Source organism: Tupaia chinensis, unplaced genomic scaffold, assembly GCF_000334495.1.
Source record: "Tupaia chinensis unplaced genomic scaffold, TupChi_1.0 Scaffold000098_1, whole genome shotgun sequence".
Lineage (NCBI taxonomy): Eukaryota > Metazoa > Chordata > Mammalia > Scandentia > Tupaiidae > Tupaia > Tupaia belangeri.
In genome coordinates, this window is record NW_006159560.1 from 447,434 (window position 1) to 464,372 (window position 16,939).

Consider the following 16,939-nt stretch of genomic DNA (forward strand, 5'->3'; position numbering starts at 1 on the left):
CACCTTTTTTTCCAAATTTGTGTTCAGTGATATTAAGTTGATAGCTTAAAGTCCACCGTAATGGGAATATTTACACCATAGTAATCAGCAATCACTACAAATTAAGACTCCACCCCACCCCTAGAGGTAGTTGTTACATATTTTCTAGCACACAGTAGTTCAGCAGACTCAAGATTTACAGAGCACACGAAGGAATTCTGCTTTATATTACTTCCTGTGACTGGAATCTAGTAGTCCTTACTAATTTTAAATTTATTATATTCCTAATTTATAATACATAAGCAAATCAAAATTTCATTACTCCTAGCATACTAAAATGTATTCATAAAGATTTTTTAAAACACTAAAAAGACACTGGAAAAAAAGTAGAAGTTGAGAGAATAAAAGACATGCAAATTCTCTAGCATTGCCATACAAGTGTAGAAATCTGAGGGCAGACGAAAGCATTTGTAGTAGTATTTTCAAAGCAATGAGAATACTATTGTGGCAATTTTACATTTCTATGATACTTTTTTTTAGGTATTATAGTATCAAGTTCCAATTTTTTTTTGTCCTCCAGCCATAATCCCATCACACAGAAATGACTGTAGATTGTAGATTTGTGTATTTTGGGCTGAGATGACTAGTGTCCTAAAGAATGTTGTCACATTCATGCTGAACCAGTAAGCAACTTCCTCTGTCAGACTAGTTTGAAATACATTTCCAGAAATGCCATCCCTGCTGGCACATGCGTCATCCCTTTACCCTCTCTCACTTACTTTTACACAGACTCCTCAGAGATGAAAATTTAGCACACCAACAGACCAGTGGGACAGGGGCCAGTGATGGGAGAGTTTTGAACAGGTGGTGGCAAACAAGAGTAGGACCATAGCATCAGTAAAAACTCATCTTATAGTAGATTTAAATTATTCCTTAACCTTATAATAGGAGACATTTGTTATATAACCAAAGTCCCACCTCGCCAAGCCTGGGCTGCTGGCAGCAGCCCTCCTTGCACAGAATTAGAACACACCACACAGATCAAGTATGTAGCATGTGCCTGTGAGAGCAAAGTGGGAATCCCAGCAACAGGGAAAACAAACTTTGTTGCTCAGTAACGCTGTGGCCATGTACCGTACAGTAACACCCAGCCTGGCCCTTGAAGCAGGACTCCAATTCCTCATCTGTGGAGTTAAGCATACCAGAATACAGACTGGCATGCCATTGCCTTCAGAGTGAAAAATGAAACTCCAATTGTGAATTGTACTGTGGGCTTTCCTCACACATAGTGTTAGAAATGACAGGAGCTCAACTAGAATTCTCCATGCAGTATGACCTTTCCAGGGATGATGCAGGTATGTTTGCTGTTTACAAATACATGGTGAATCATGGGTAGAGTAGATACCAAGCATGTTGACATGTTGATGATAGCATTCGCATATTCACATTGTTTTTCTTTATAAGAAACTATATCACATTTGCATTTCATTTTGAGGAAATTTAAATAAACAGTTGAGTTTTTATAGTTCAACCATATCCCATCACACATACACACACACACATACATGGAAACTGTGAAGATGAATGTTACAAAAAGTCAAGTCTGCTTCTGGCCACTTTCTCCACTGTCAAAACATCTTGGACTTGTCAAAGCACCATTTGTTTTCAGTAATTATTCCAGATATCTCTAGGCTGACAGATGAGCTTCAGATACCTTCTTAGGTATATGTGAGAAGCCTGCTCACCTTGTTCTTATCTCGTAATGAGACCTGTGGGAGTTGAAGAATCTCTAAGGAGTTCTTAAGACATTTGTATGTTATGTTCTGGATCTCTATTATTTGCATCCAAAGTTGAACTTTTTATCCAACTGTTTAGACGACAGCTCTCCACCCCCAAACACCAAATGAGAGGAAATAATTCTAACCTTACTGATATTTGGCCTTCTCATAATACCTATTGATACCAAGAGGGTTTGTGATGGCCCAGGCCCTGTGGCAGTCAGTGGTGCACTGGAATATGGAGCTGGAAGCCCACATGTCGACCACTGTTTGAGTCCTTGGCCCTGCTGGCCTGAAAACAGACAGGTGTGCATGTGCTCTGGATCCTGGTGGGCTGGAGGGCTGGAGGAAGCATGATTGAGTCCTGCAGGGGGGTGCCTCTCTCTTGTGTGTGCTCTATCATTCTTTTTTTTTTTTCAGTTTTTATGAAAAAACTTTCAATTTCCAAAAAATGTTTGCATCAAAATAAGCTCATACTTTAATTCCATTTTTTCCAGAACTTTTTTTGAAACCCCCTTGTACCTATAGTGCTTTTTATTTTATTTACTTCATTTTATATATTTCATGCAACCATCCTATGGGGTAGACAGATAAGGATACTGAAATTAAAAAAAAAAAATTATTTAAAATGTGCCTAGATGAATAGCCAGAGATTGAGCAGAGATTTACTGTCTTCCTAAAAAAGCTGTCAAGTGTAAACCACTTCAGTATTCTCCCTCAACATGACACCACTATTCCTCTTCATTCTTTTTTTTTTGGGGGGGGGGGTTTGCTATAAGGGGCGTGCGCTCTCCAGAAAGACAGCGAGAGACAGAGAGACAGAAAGTGAGAAATCACCCCCCAGGGGGAATGGCCACGCCACAATCCCTTCTCCTCCATTCTCCTCTCGGGATCTTGGGCACGCACGCACACGCACCCAGCGTGAATTTAAGCCACTGGGTCTGGGACTCAAACCGTGGCTGACTACATGGAAGTCCAGGGACATAGCCATTACACTAACTGCTGGTCCCTCCTCTTCATTCTTGCTTCTTAGATTTCTGGAGTCAACAAGACATACGCACTCTATTCCAAAAATTCTCAAGAAAATCAAAAACAGGAAACTAAGTATCCTAGGTTATTTCCTACAGAGTTTTCCTGTTGAGAGTGAACTCAATGAAAAACTGAATTGCCTCTCAGATTCCCTTCTGAGCACGTGCCTCGTTCCAAGGAAGAAATCCGTTGCTGCGTTGTAATTGAGACGAGCTGACTTTTGTGCTGTCTCTCAGATCTGCCCCTGGCACTCACATTTCCTGGCCCTTAGCTTGATGAATGTTGGCAGACTACAGAGGCTATTTCTTGCAGGAGTCTTAATGAATGATTGCATTCTGATTGACTTCTAGCCCAGACAAAATGCTGAATGTACTCTGTTTCAATACCCAGTGACACTCCCATTAATACCCAAGTGAGTTTTACATGTATAATAATCCAAAGTCTCAAATACATTGAAGGTTAAATTCAGTCACAAAAGTATAAATCATCCGATGTGACTTGTGGCCCATGAATAGACATCAAGATCATATGTAGTTGCAAATTCATAATCAAAGAATATTCTGTGCCTCAAAATTGATAACCCAATGAAAATAAAATGATTATAATTTTTAAAATTGTATTTATTATTATTTTGTTTTTTTAAGTTTTGCTATGGGGCACATATGCTCACCAGAAAAAGACAGAGAGAGAGAGGAAAAGTGCAAAAACAAGCCACCAGAGCCAAGACTTGAGCCAGAGTTGGCCATGTGGGAATCCAGCACCTTAACAGCCATGTTACCTGCTGGCCCCTATAAATTTTTCATGGTAACTGTAATTTTGTTTCATTAAGTTAGCTTAGCTTTTTGTAACATATTACTGCTAGAGAGAGAATGAATCTCCCTGTATTTTAGGTTTTATCAGCATAGTGACAATGCCATGTGACACCAGGAGCCTAAAATAGCTTGAAAAGAGGAGATACCTAGTCAGAACACCAGGCTTTACTTTCAAATAGCACTCTGTAGAAGTAGTGCTAATTAAGTGCTAGAAAGAGGTCAGGATTTGACCTGGTGTTCTTAGACAAGTAACTTTCATCTCTCTGGGCTTTAGTCATATGTAGACTGAGAATAATGGTATATCATCTTCCTCAGAAAATTGTTATGAAAGTTGAACAAGGTAAATGACTATAAAAGTATTTACCAATCTATAGGGTTCTATACAGATATTCATATTTATTAATAACATAGAGAAACTTGCAATTATTTGATGATGTTCCAATTTTTCAATCATACATAGGGTTTTAGAAGAAGATAATTAGAGTAATATATTACTTCTTTCAAAACAAAAAATAAAAGGGCATTTCAGAAAGTATTTTTCAAACCTTCTATTCTATCTATTGATCTACTGGCAAGTCTCCCCTTCTCTTTTATGTGTTTTTCTTTTTTTTTTTTTTCCTTTATACATCCTTAATTTAAAAGTTAGACGATATACAAAAAAGAACATGAAAAATTACCTGTAATGCTACTCAGGCGTAAATATTGTTAACATTTAGTCATATTAATTTTTACACGTTGTCTCATTTTTTAAAAAAATTATCAGAAGGTATGTGCACTTAAAAAAAAGAGAGAGAAATAGTAATCACCCTCCAATGGGTCATGATCATGTTGAGTCCCTTGTCTTCCATTTCTCTTTCTTGTTAGGATTTAGGCCACATACATGTTTTTGAGCCACGGGGGTCAGTATTTAAAATGTGACCAGCCATGTAGGATCCAGTTCCTCTAATCACAAGGGTATAGGGCCACTCTTCAATATTTTCTATACATTTATACACTTCTATATCTTTACCAAATAATGTACTATGATATTTTATTGAATTGTACACTTTCATTATAATAATATATGTTGTTTTTCCTTGCACCAATAAATATTCTACAAAAATTATATTCCTTTTTCATATCATCAAATATTCTTTGGGGGACCAGCAGTTAGCATAATGGCTATGTCTCTGGACTCCCATGTAGTCAACCGCGGTTCGCTTCCTGGACCTGGTAGCTTAAAACTCACGCCGGGCGCATGTGCATGTGTGCCCAAGAACCCAAGAGGAGAATGGAGGAGAAGGGATTGTGGCGTGGTCATCCCCCCGGGGGGTGATTTCTTGCTTTCTGTCTCTATGTCTCTCTCTGTCTGTCTGGCGAGCGCACGCGCCCTATAGCAAAAAATCTCTCCAAAAAAAATAAATATATATACTTCGAAAAATAGATATTTTCAAATGTACTGTTTTAATAAATTACAAAAGTAATTTATCTAACCATTTTACTAGTGAATATGTTACATTGTTTTTAATTTGAGAATTCTGCAGTCAGTGGGCACAAATATAAATTTCTGTCTAATCTGTTTCTGAGAGGTAAAAATACTCTGAAAAAGAATATGGGCTTATTAAAACTCTTAAAAGATATGACCAATTTACAAATTATATCACTACCATCCATCAGCCATGAAATCTTCTCAACACATAGTTGTTAACATTGGCTATTTTTGAAAATCTTGTATTTATTTGTTAGAAAAAGATGTCTCATTTTAATTTCATTTTTAATGATGTTAAAATTAAGTTTTTATATTCTGAATAATTTTTTGTAGTAGTTAAAATTTTTCACAGTAACTACATTTTTCTACAGTTTTTTGGAAATTTCAAATATTTTCACTTTCTCCATCAGTATAATATTATTATTAATATAATATATGAGGATTTTTGAATAATGTAATTATTACTGATTTTACCATCTTTTGATTAAAATGACCCTCTTTATAGTATTTCATGTTTGCCTTAAAATCTGCATTTGTTTTTATTTTTAATTTTAAATTTTATTTTATTAGTAGTACCTTTTTTTTAGAGAGGTTTTTGCTATAGGGCACATGCGCTCGCTAGAAAGACAGAGAGAGACAGAGGGACAGAAAGTGAGAAATCACCCCCCGCCCCGGGGTGTGTGTGACCATACCACAATCCTTTCTCCTCCATTCTCCTCTCAGGACCTTGGGCATGCATGCACGTATGCCCGGTGTGAGTTTAAGCCACTGGGTCCAGGACTTGAACCGCAGTCAACAACATGGGAGTCCAGCGACAGAGCCATTACACAACTGCTGGTCCTTAATTTAAAATTTTATTTTTAAATTTACAATAGAGTGCATGTGCATGCACATGAGAGTGACAAACAGAAAAAGGAGTACCCTCCTGAGGGTCTGGTCACACCATGATCTCCTTAGTCCTGTCTTCCATTCCATTGGAACTTGGACACTTGCACACACATCTGGCGTGTTTCACGCTGTCCCAGATAGGGATGCAAACCAAGTGGGATCCAGCTTCTCTTGAGTAGTGCACTGCCTCTATGCCATAAACCTGGTCCAATTTCCCTTTATCTAATATTAATTCCTTATTATTTGTATTTATCTTGCCTTGATTTACCAATATTTTAAATATATGTATTTTAGATAAAGCAACTACAAGTATCATATTACTGGATTTCCCCTTTCATCAGGAGTAATTAACTAATAAACATGTGTTCATCTAATATTTGGTCATGTTTCTAACATGCTTTTGTATATATAATTTTTGTTCTTTCTAAATACTTGCTTGCTACTTTTTTCCTATCTCTGTTTTCTGACTACAGTTTTGGGTTTCGAGATTTTGAAGGGTTTTTTGGGGTTTTTTGTTTTTTTGGTTTTTTGCTTTTTTTTTTTTTTAATTTGTTGCAGTTTGGAAAGAAGAGATCACAGATTGACCTTTTATTTCCACAGTGTTCTTCCCTATTATGTAACTCCACCATTACCTATTAAATAAACACTAAGTTTTCCATACACATGCAATATTTCCACACCACAGTTTTCAAAGATACTGTTAAAAGTATATTAAGCAGGGACCAACAGTTAGAGTAATGGCTATGTCGCTGGACTCCCATGTAGTCAACTGCAGTTCAAGTCCCGGACCCGGTGGCTTAAACTTATGCTGGGCACATGTGCATGCGTGCCCAAAATCCTAAGCAGAGAATGGAGGAGAAGAAATTGCAGCGTGGCCATTCCCCCTAGGGAGTGATTTCTCGCTTTCTGTCTCTCTGTCTCTCTCTGTCTTTCTGGAAAGCTCACATGCTCTAAAGTAAAAACCTCTCCAAAAAAAGAAAGAAAGAAAAAAAGTATATTAAACAAATCAGAGGAGTAAATGATAAACATTTATTAACTACCATGATGGAAAATAAAATGCTTGTGTCTTTGCTTTTGAATACTCCCAAATTTCTAGATTTTAATTTAACTTAGCTTATTAACCCTGTATTCTTCCTTCTTTCTTGTGTTAAATGGGCTTCCCCTGTGGCCTACTGCTTAAGGGAGACTGATCTCACATGGCCAACCACATGGTTTGAATCCCAGCCCTGGTAACTTGAAAAAGAGACTGGGCACATGTATATGTGTGTGCCACAATCTCAACAAGATAAATAAATGGAGGAGAATGTAGTGTCACCATGCCTCTGTGGAAGGATGATTTCTTCCTCTTCTTCTCTCTCTGCCTCTCCCTAGTGAATGCACTTGCATACTGGCAAATTTTTAAAAAGTTTTTTTTTTTAACAGAATAAGATCATTTATTTTAAAGAGAAGCCAAATTTTGTAACTAGGTGGTACTTTAAAGATTATTACACTAAGTTATTAATATATTTTATTAATCATTTATAATAGTGGCTCTTTGTAGTCAAAATTTACTTCTTTAAAAATTCAGGTCTTTGATTCAACTTGAGTTGCTATAACTCAGGTTTTCAAATTTTTATTCTAGTTCCCTGGGCAGCATATTTAAAATCCATACATATCAAGGAATGTCTTTCTGTTGTCTTCATTCGTACATTAATAACTTAGCTAGGTATAAAATTATTTTGATAAAGAACAAGAAAAATAATATAAGAAGAGGAAGAAAAGAAAGAGAAGATGAAGGTGGAAAAGGAAGTGAAGAAGGAAGAGGAGGAAAATGTGGGGAAAAGAGAATAAGAAATTATATTTTGTTTACTATGTTTCAGGTACTCTTCTAAGTTCCTTAAATATGTTAACTCATTTAATTCTAACAATAACCATATGAAAGTATACTTATCTGAATTGTACTGTTGATGAACATTAAGCTTAAAAGAATATTCAACAGAGCTAGGTTTTTGAAACCAGGCAGTCAGACTCTAGCATCTCTGTGATCTTGGCCATTAATCTCTTTCTTTATATTCTACATTTAATGTGAAGAAATTAAAAGACAATCCATGCCCTTTGTCAGGAATTTAGGAAACCTATGTTAACACTTGGGGAGGGGAGAGGTCTTAATTTTTCTTTATGTTTATATGAAGCTGGATTTTTTAAAGGAAAAAAGTGTTTAATTTAATTTATTATCCTTTTTTTTTTTTGGAGAGGTTTTTGCTATAGGGCACATGCGCTCGCCAGACAGACAGAGACAGACAGAGAGATAGAAAGCGAGAAATCACCCCCCAGAGGAGATGGCCACGCTGCAATCCCTTCTCCTCCATTCTCCTCTCGGATCTTGGGCATGCACGCACAGGCGCCTGGCATGAGTTTAAGCCACCAGGTCCAGGACGTGAACCATGGTCGACTACGTGGGAGTCCAGCGACATAGCCATTACGCTAACTGCTGGTCCCTATTATCATTATTTTTTAATTTGACTAGAGAGAGGGAAAGTGAGAAAGCAAGCCACCAGGCCTAGGACTTGGACCACAATCTGCCATGTGGGAGTCAAGCTCCTTAATCACCATGCCAACTGCTGACCCCAATGCTGGATTTTTAAGGATTATATAAGAATTTCTCAATGTAGTTCTATTTTCCTAAAGTTAACCTGTACTTCAATGTACATTATAGCTTTAGAGGCTGAAACCATTCTTTTTTCAGATGGTATTTTTCTTTGGCCTTTGCTCTTGAGTCATCCTTGCTATTTTTTTATTTACAGAACCCCATTTCAGGACCAGCAGTTGGCGTAATGGCTATATTGCTGAACTCCCATGTAATCGACTGCAGTTCCAGTCCAAGATCTGGTGGCTTAAACTCATGTTGGATGCATGCATGTGAGTGCCCAAGATCCCAAGAGGAGAATAGAAGAGAAGGGATTGCAGTGTGGCCACCCCCCCTGGGGCGGGGCACAGTGATATCTCATTTTCTGTCTCTCTGTCTCTCTCTGTCTTTCTGGTGAGTACATGCACTCTATAGTAAAAAACCTCTCCAAAAAAACATAACCCTATTTCATATAGGTTAATCTCATGGATGTGTCATGTATGCTCATATATATTTTTTTTAATCTCTGAAAAATGGATGAATATATTTATTCTTTACTGCATCAACTCAGTTTTCTTCAGATTTTCTTCCACTATTTAATATTTCCATTTACCTATTAATTAAGCAACTACATTTTCCATGTGCATGTAATACTTCCAAATCATAAATTGTTAGATTGTTTTCCTTTTCCATATGGTTCTTTTCTCTTGAATTTAACAATATTTTTTCTTAATCCTGATGTTTTTTCTGTTTACTCAAGAGGAATGTACTCTTACATTATATAGTCTCCTGCTTAAAATTTTCACATTTTCTAAAACCATAATTTAAGACAGAATAAATAACAGGAAATTTATGTTTATAATAGATTTGCAACATAGATTCTGAGATGTATATACCTATGAGAATTGTGGAGAGAATTGTAGCTATACGCAATTAAAGCAAAAAGCTTAATTTTCTTTATTTTTATGGAAGTCTTGCTGGGAGAGTAGACCTTAGCATTGTCTCTCAAGAATTGTAGCTCCTGGTGTCTGAAACATGTCCTATCTCAGTCACTTCCAACAACTCATTGCTCATTCCGCTTGCTACCTTGTTCAGTGGCCAGTTAGATAAGGACTTCTTACAATGTGCCAAGCACTGAGCCAATTACTGGAAACACAAAGGGGAGCATAAACACAAAAATGATGTGTTCCAACATAGTCTAGGGTATGTAGATATTAAGTACTATGATGGTTTAGAGAACGGGCATGTATTTCCAGGCTGTAATGCACCACATACAAATAAAAGTATCTCTATAGAGCTACGAGTTAACCCCACTTTCATTAATCGATGTTTGAAAGTGTTGGGATAAATTTATCTGTTGGTTTGATTTGATTATTTTTTTGATTAATAAATTCTACTATATTATAACTAAGAGTTTAATTCATTAAAAGATACTCTTAAAGGCCAACAGGTGAGATGGTGATTAAGTCATCCGGACTCCTGCATGGTCAACTGTAGTTTAAGTCCTGGACCTGCCGGCCTGCTTTCTTTCTCTCTCTCTCTCTTTCTCTCTCTCTTTGTCCAATAGCAAATTAAATAATAGTAGTTAATAGATGGTGATTAAGTCATCCGGACTCCTGCATGGTCAACTGTAGTTTAAGTCCTGGACCTGCCGGCCTGCTTTCTTTCTCTCTCTCTCTCTTTCTCTCTCTCATAAGTATATTTGTCCAATAGCAAATTAAATAATAATAGTTAATAAAATTAAATAAATAATTATTTTTAAAAGATACTATTAAGAGAGCAAAACTATAGATACGAACATAAACTACTTTTTAATCCCATTAACCAACCATAACATTATTTTGTTCCTAATAAAATTTAGTCCTTTTTTCTCCATAAGTCATCTTGTTCCAAAATCAGACTAACAAATCATTCTTTTTCTCCTTATATCTTTATATATCCATGTATATCAAAAAGTCACCCAAAAAGTTGAATCAGTGAACTAAAAAGACCAGACAATACAGTCAACTTGTTCTTACACATGCGTAGTTAATTTGCACAGTAAAACAAGCATGATCACCAAACTGTACCTAAACTTAACCCCCTACAGTATGCATAAACTACAATAACTTATCTCAAGCAAATTATTTAATAAGTCAAACATGAACTTAAAAAATAAAAAGGGGCTGATCAGTGGCAGGGTGGTTGAGGCACTAGACTCCAACATGGCTGACTGAGGTTCAAGTACCAGACGTGGTGGCCCCAAAATCACAATAGATAAATTAATAAATAAATGTGTTTTCTAAAAAAAGGAAAAAGAATTGACTGATTTTATATACATACATAAAATATATAGATAACATATAATATATTCAGTACCTAACACATGTAGAAATATACGTATTTCATACATTAAAATATTACATATGAAGAGCTTTATCCATAGATATACTACACCTGTATGTCAGCATCAAGTGGAAACTGGCAATTTATTGGTGGAAACCTCTGTGTAAGCATTTGCATGGGGAATCCATTCATTATGAAATCCATTATCTCTACATGACGGTAAAGCAAACACCAGAAGACAAATCAGAAAGCAAGAGTGAGGATAAAACTCAAAGGCTTGACAAATTACTGCAGTAAGAGATTCTTTTTTCATTTTGCTGATGGTCTGTTTCTCCAGATTAATAGTAACCTGATACCATATGTTCAGTTCAACCCCTACAGCTTTTAGTGCTCCTCTCTTTCAGACTCAGGCTGCTAGGTCAGCGGCTTCAACTTCTTTTGGCAGTATTTTGAGTTTTCAAAAGAATTGTTACAGTAACTCTGAATCTAACTGAGTTTCTTGGATAAACTTTTAAGCTAAGAGCTTTGATCTCTTCACTAACCTATCAGACTGCCAAAAAAGCCAACAGTTTTCGGGCATAGTTATAGTCATTTATACATGATTAGGAATTATAAATACTTTCTGGCAGTTCATAAAGATGTTTGAAAAACTGTCAATCTAGTATGATATTTATATTTATGTGCCTGAGTTAACTTTTTGAGCATTTTTTAATCTGATAATATTATTTGAATGTTTGGATAGTATTTCAAAGAACATGAGATCACAAATGCTTACACAAATATTATTCTCCATACATTTTATCATAAATTAAAGGTTTTTCATAAAAACATTATTGTTCACCTTTAAGGAGATTATGATATTATACATAAGTATGTGAAAGTCAAACTAAGCAAAAAACTAAACTAAACAAACAAAGGACCTGATTTATAACAAATGTGCCCAATTCCTTTTTTGAAAGAATTATTAATTTTAATTTTATTTATTATTATTATTTCTTTAATTTGCTGCAGGTCATGTGCACTTACCAGAGAAAGAGAAGAAGAGAGAGTGAGAATGAAAGAGATAGAGAAGGTGAGAAAGCAAGCTACTAGGTCCAGGACTCAAACCATGATTGGGCATGCAGGAGAACAGAGCCTTAATCATCACACCACCTGCTGGCCCCATGCCCAGTTCATTCTTTACAAACCAAAGTCAGTAAAGATAAATGAACAAGTGAACACTTAGAAAGGACACTGTTTAATACTTATTTTATTTTACTTTTACACATTTTTTCCCATGACAATAAGGAACAGAAAGAAAGACAGCACTGTTGACAGGTTCACACCATGATCTCAAAGCCTTCCAGACCAGCCAGGGTCATGGGTGTCCATCCTCAGTGCACACAGGTCCATCAGGGGACCGATCCCATCCATATAAATCCAGCTTTGTTTGAGCCACATGTTACCACTGTGCCAGGACACTGTTTTGTTTTTTGTTTTTTGGGTTTTTTTGAGAGGTTTTCGCTATAGGGCGTGTGCGCTCACCAGACAGAGAGAGGCAGAGAGATAGAAAGTGAGAAATCACCCCCCAGGGGGGATGGCCACGCCGTAATCCCTTCTCCTCCATTCTCCTCTCAGGATCTTGGGCACGCACACACACTCACCTGGCGTGAGTTTAAGCCACCAGGTCCAGGACTCGGACCACAGTCAACTATGGGGGAGTCCAGTGACATAGCCATTACGCTAACTGCTGGTCCCGCCAGGACACTGTTTAAAGTGCCCTGGACGATCTCAGTTACTCTCAGTTTATAAGAAAAAAATAATTTCTAATTCTATTAATATTTTTCTACTCACTGTTTTTCTAACAGATGAGAAAATATCATACTACATCATTCCCTAAAAGATTTCTAATTTTGCAATGTAAAGCACAGAAAAGGGAGGGAAATGACAGGTATAGGTGATAACTTCAATGGTTTTAAGGGACATGAAAGAGCTTTAAAAAAATCAATGTAAGGGTCCAGCAGGTGGCAGGGTGGTTAAGGTGCTAGACTCCCACATGGCTTACCGTGGTTCAACCTGGCAGCTCAATTTCTCATGTTCTCGCTCTTTCTCTGTCTCTCTCTGTTGAGAACATGTGCCCTATAGCAAATTAAAATAATAATAAATGAAAAAATTAAATTATATAAATAAATAATAATTAAAAATGAATAAAGTCAATGCAGGGGCCAGCAGGTACTGTGTTGGTTAAGGCACTGGACTCCCACATGGCCTACCATGGTCTGAGTCCCAGACCTGGTTGTTTCCTTTCTCACTTGCCCTCCTTCTCTCCCTCTCTCTGGTGAGTGCATGTGCCCTATAGCAAATTCCAAAATAGTAATAAAATTAAAAATGTAAAAGTCAATGAAAAAAAGTATGCATGGATTTCAAAGATAATTTACATCAAAATAAACTTGTATTTAATTTGATTTTTTCATAACTTTTGAAGTCCCCTCATATTTACCTCAACTTCATGTAAGTGAACTGACTTGGAAAGAGAGATATTTTCTTGAACAGTGTTTCCCAACTCCTAGGGTTTAAAAATACTGCTTGGAGAAGTCTATTCCTTATTATTATCTCTAATAATTCATTTAGGGGAAATGACCTTGTTGTGCAACTCTGTTTGGAACTGTTAATTAAAATTAACGAGGAGCTTGCTGTTTTGCACTGGCTTGTTTCTTAGATCAAGCTAGTTTAATCTGGACTGGTCTGACGTCCTGCTTGGACAGGCTTGACATTCTGCCAAGCAGCCAGCAATAGGCTGTGGAAGGTTAAAAACTGGAGCTGGCAAGTGGCAGAGGACTGGAAGTTGAATGTGGGGCATGCACCACAGAAAGGAAGACTGAAGCCCAGAGATAAAGGTGGCAAAAGTCTCAGTTACCAATGATGAAGAAAGCCACTCTTCCTAATAGATTTCTCCTGCCTTTTTCAGTGATCAATTAGTAACTATGCGTAGACCTTAAGAAAATGTTAAGTAATTAGCTAGAGCTGGCACGAAAAATCGAGCAGACTCAAGAAACACTGACGTATTTGGTGTTAGAGTCCTGCATTAAATTCACTCCCTGTTTGCCTACTCTGTGTTTTAAAAAAGATAATCATACTAATAATAAACTAGATTTGTTTCCTAAAAGAGCCCCAAGTTTAGGTTTTAGGAGAAGGAGATATTTTGTTTTTAAAACATACTTTAAGAAGCGATGATTTTTTAAAAACAACTTACTAGATTCCCTAAAGACCTACAAATGATATGTAAATCAAACTTGGCAGATACAGATATTTCAGTCATACAGAAGGGGAAACTAGAAAAGTTAGAGGAGACTATAACAAGACTCAAATATTGTTCTCTCTAGATCAACACACATGATTCCTTTCTTCCAGCCAACTCAATAAGGCAGTATTGTTTTGTTGATATTTTATACAATATGAAAGCTTGGGAAACAGAAGTATTCACAATTTCCTACTTAGCAACCACACTTTGAGAAATATATCTTCCTTTCTTTAGATTGTTTATATATACTCCGTCATTGTAATTGGTAATAAAATTAAAGGCATAATGTTAAGGTGTCAGTTTCCTCCCAAATGGCATAGCAATTTGACAGAATTCCAATATGAATCCAGCAAGACTGTTTTTGGAAATCATCAAGCTAACTCAAAAATCTGTATGAAAAGGCAAAGACATTAAAATAACAAAAATATTTTTGTAAAAACAGGACTGACCCTGTAGCTCAGCAGGTGAGGGAGCTGGATCTCACATGGCTGACCAAGGTTCACATCCCAGCCCTGGAAGTTTGAAAAACACAACAGGCATATGTGCTGGTATGCCTGATATCCTGATAGGAAGGAGAAATGACAGAAAAAGGATTGTGGTGTGACCATGCCCCATCGGGGGTGCATTCTGTTTCTCTCTCTCTGACAAGCACATATACCCACTGGCAAAAGAAAGAAAGAATGAAAAAGAAAGGAAAAAAGGAAAGAAGGAAGAAAAAAGGAAGGAAGGAAGGAAGAAAGAAAGAAGAAGAAGAAAAAAGAACTTAGAAAAAAAACACTGCCCTATTTCTAGACTTTCTCTAAAACTCCAGTAGTCAAGAGAGTGTGGTAATGGAGAAAAGACAGACATATAGATTAGTGGAACAGAATACACAGTCCAGATATAGACCCACACTTATATGGTCAATTGATTTTCTTTTTTTTTTTTTGGAGAGGTTTTTGCTATAGGGCACGTGCGCTGGCCACACAGAGACAGACAGAGAGAGACAGAGAGACAGCGAGAAAAGATCACCCCCCCCAGGGGGGATGGCCACGCCTCAATCCCTTCTCCTCCATTGTCCTCTCAGGATCTTGGGCACGAACGCACATGCGCCCGGCATGAGTTTTAAGCCACTGGGTCTGGGACATGAACCAAGGTCGACTACATGGGAGTCCAGCGACATAGCCATTATGCTAACTGCTGGTCCCAATTGATTTTCAATAAAGGTACAGAAACAATTGAATAGAAAAAAGACAGTCCTTTCAACAAATGGCCCCAAAACAATTAGCTATTCATTAAAAAAAAAAAGAGTACCTTATTCCATAACTTGTACCTCACACAAAAATAACAACTCAAAATGGATCATCTACCTACATGTAAAACCATAAAACTTTCCAAAGAAAATGGGAAAATTTTTTTACAAAATTGAATTAGCCAAAAATTTCTCAAGCATGACACCAAAAGCACAAACGAAAAGGAAAAAAAAAAAAAAGACAAATTGAATTCCATAAACATTAAGAACTGCTATGAAAAGACACTATGGAGAAAATAAAAAGGTTAGCCACACGCTTGGAGAAAACATTTTCAGTACAAATATCTGATGGAAAAACATAGCGTATATACACAATATAAAAATATCCCCTCAAATTCAATAATGAGAGTGTAAATAATCCAATGAAGCAAATAAGCAGATACTTCACCAAAGAAAATACACAGATTGCAAGTGAATATATGCAAAAATGTTCAACATAACCTGTGATTAGGGAAACACATTCAAATCACAATGAGATATGACTGAACACCCATTAAAATGGCTAAAAACATTTTTTAAATGCTGGTAAGAATATGAGCAATTGAACTCGCAAATGTTAATGCAAAATGGTAAGGTAAGTTTCATAAACAGGTTAGTACTTTCTTAAAAAGGGAAATATGTTTACAGTAAGAGTAATCTGGGGACCAGCAGATGGTATAATGGTTACACCGCTGGACTCCCACATGGCCAACCCTGATTCAAGTTCTGGAGCCAGTGACTTGAAACTCATGCCAGGCACAAGTGCATGTGTGTGTGTTCCCAAAGTCCCTAGAGGAGAAGGAACTGCATTGTGGCCATCCCCCTGTGGTGTGGTCATAACCCTGGGGAGTGATTTCTTGCTTTCTATCTCTCTGTACCTCCGGTGAGCACACGTGCCCTAAAGCAAAAATCTCTCTCAAAAGAGAGAGAGAGGGAGGGAGGGAGGGAGGGAAGGAAGAAAGGAAGGAAGGAAGGAAGGAAGGAAGGAAGGAAGGAAGGAAGGAAGGAAGGAAGGAAGGAAGGAGAGAAGGAAGGAAGAGAAAGAAAGAGAGAGAGAGAGAGAAGGAAAGAAAGAGAGAAAGAGAGAAAGGAAAGAGTAACCTGACTCTTAGGTGTTTACCCAAGAGAAATGAAAACTTAAATTCACATAAAAACTCTGCACAAATGCTTATAGCAGTTTTCTTTATAACTATCCAAAAACCAGAAACAACCCTAATGTCCCTTAGCTAGGGTCTGGATAAACAAACAAAGGTGCAGCCATATGATGGAATAATACTCAGTAAATAAAAAGAAGAAACTGTTGGTACAAGGTGGATGATTCGCACATGTGTTATGTTATAAAGAAGCCGGACTCAAAAGACTATACATGGCCAAAAAAATAAATAAATAAGGCTATATATGGCATGATTTCCTTTACATGACATTCTTGAAAGACAAAGCTACATAGAAACAAACCCAATGTAGGGTTTCCAGGAGGCTTGGAATGGGGAGAGGGCTTTCCTGCT

The 16,939-nt window shown here is 36.9% G+C and overlaps 1 pseudogene; it reads left to right on the forward strand.

The window, feature by feature from the left end:
- The first annotated feature begins 1,276 nt into the window (after nt 1–1,276).
- The window catches only part of LOC102501467 (non-POU domain-containing octamer-binding protein-like), a 106,740-nt pseudogene continuing 91,077 nt past the window's right edge, over nt 1,277–16,939 (forward strand).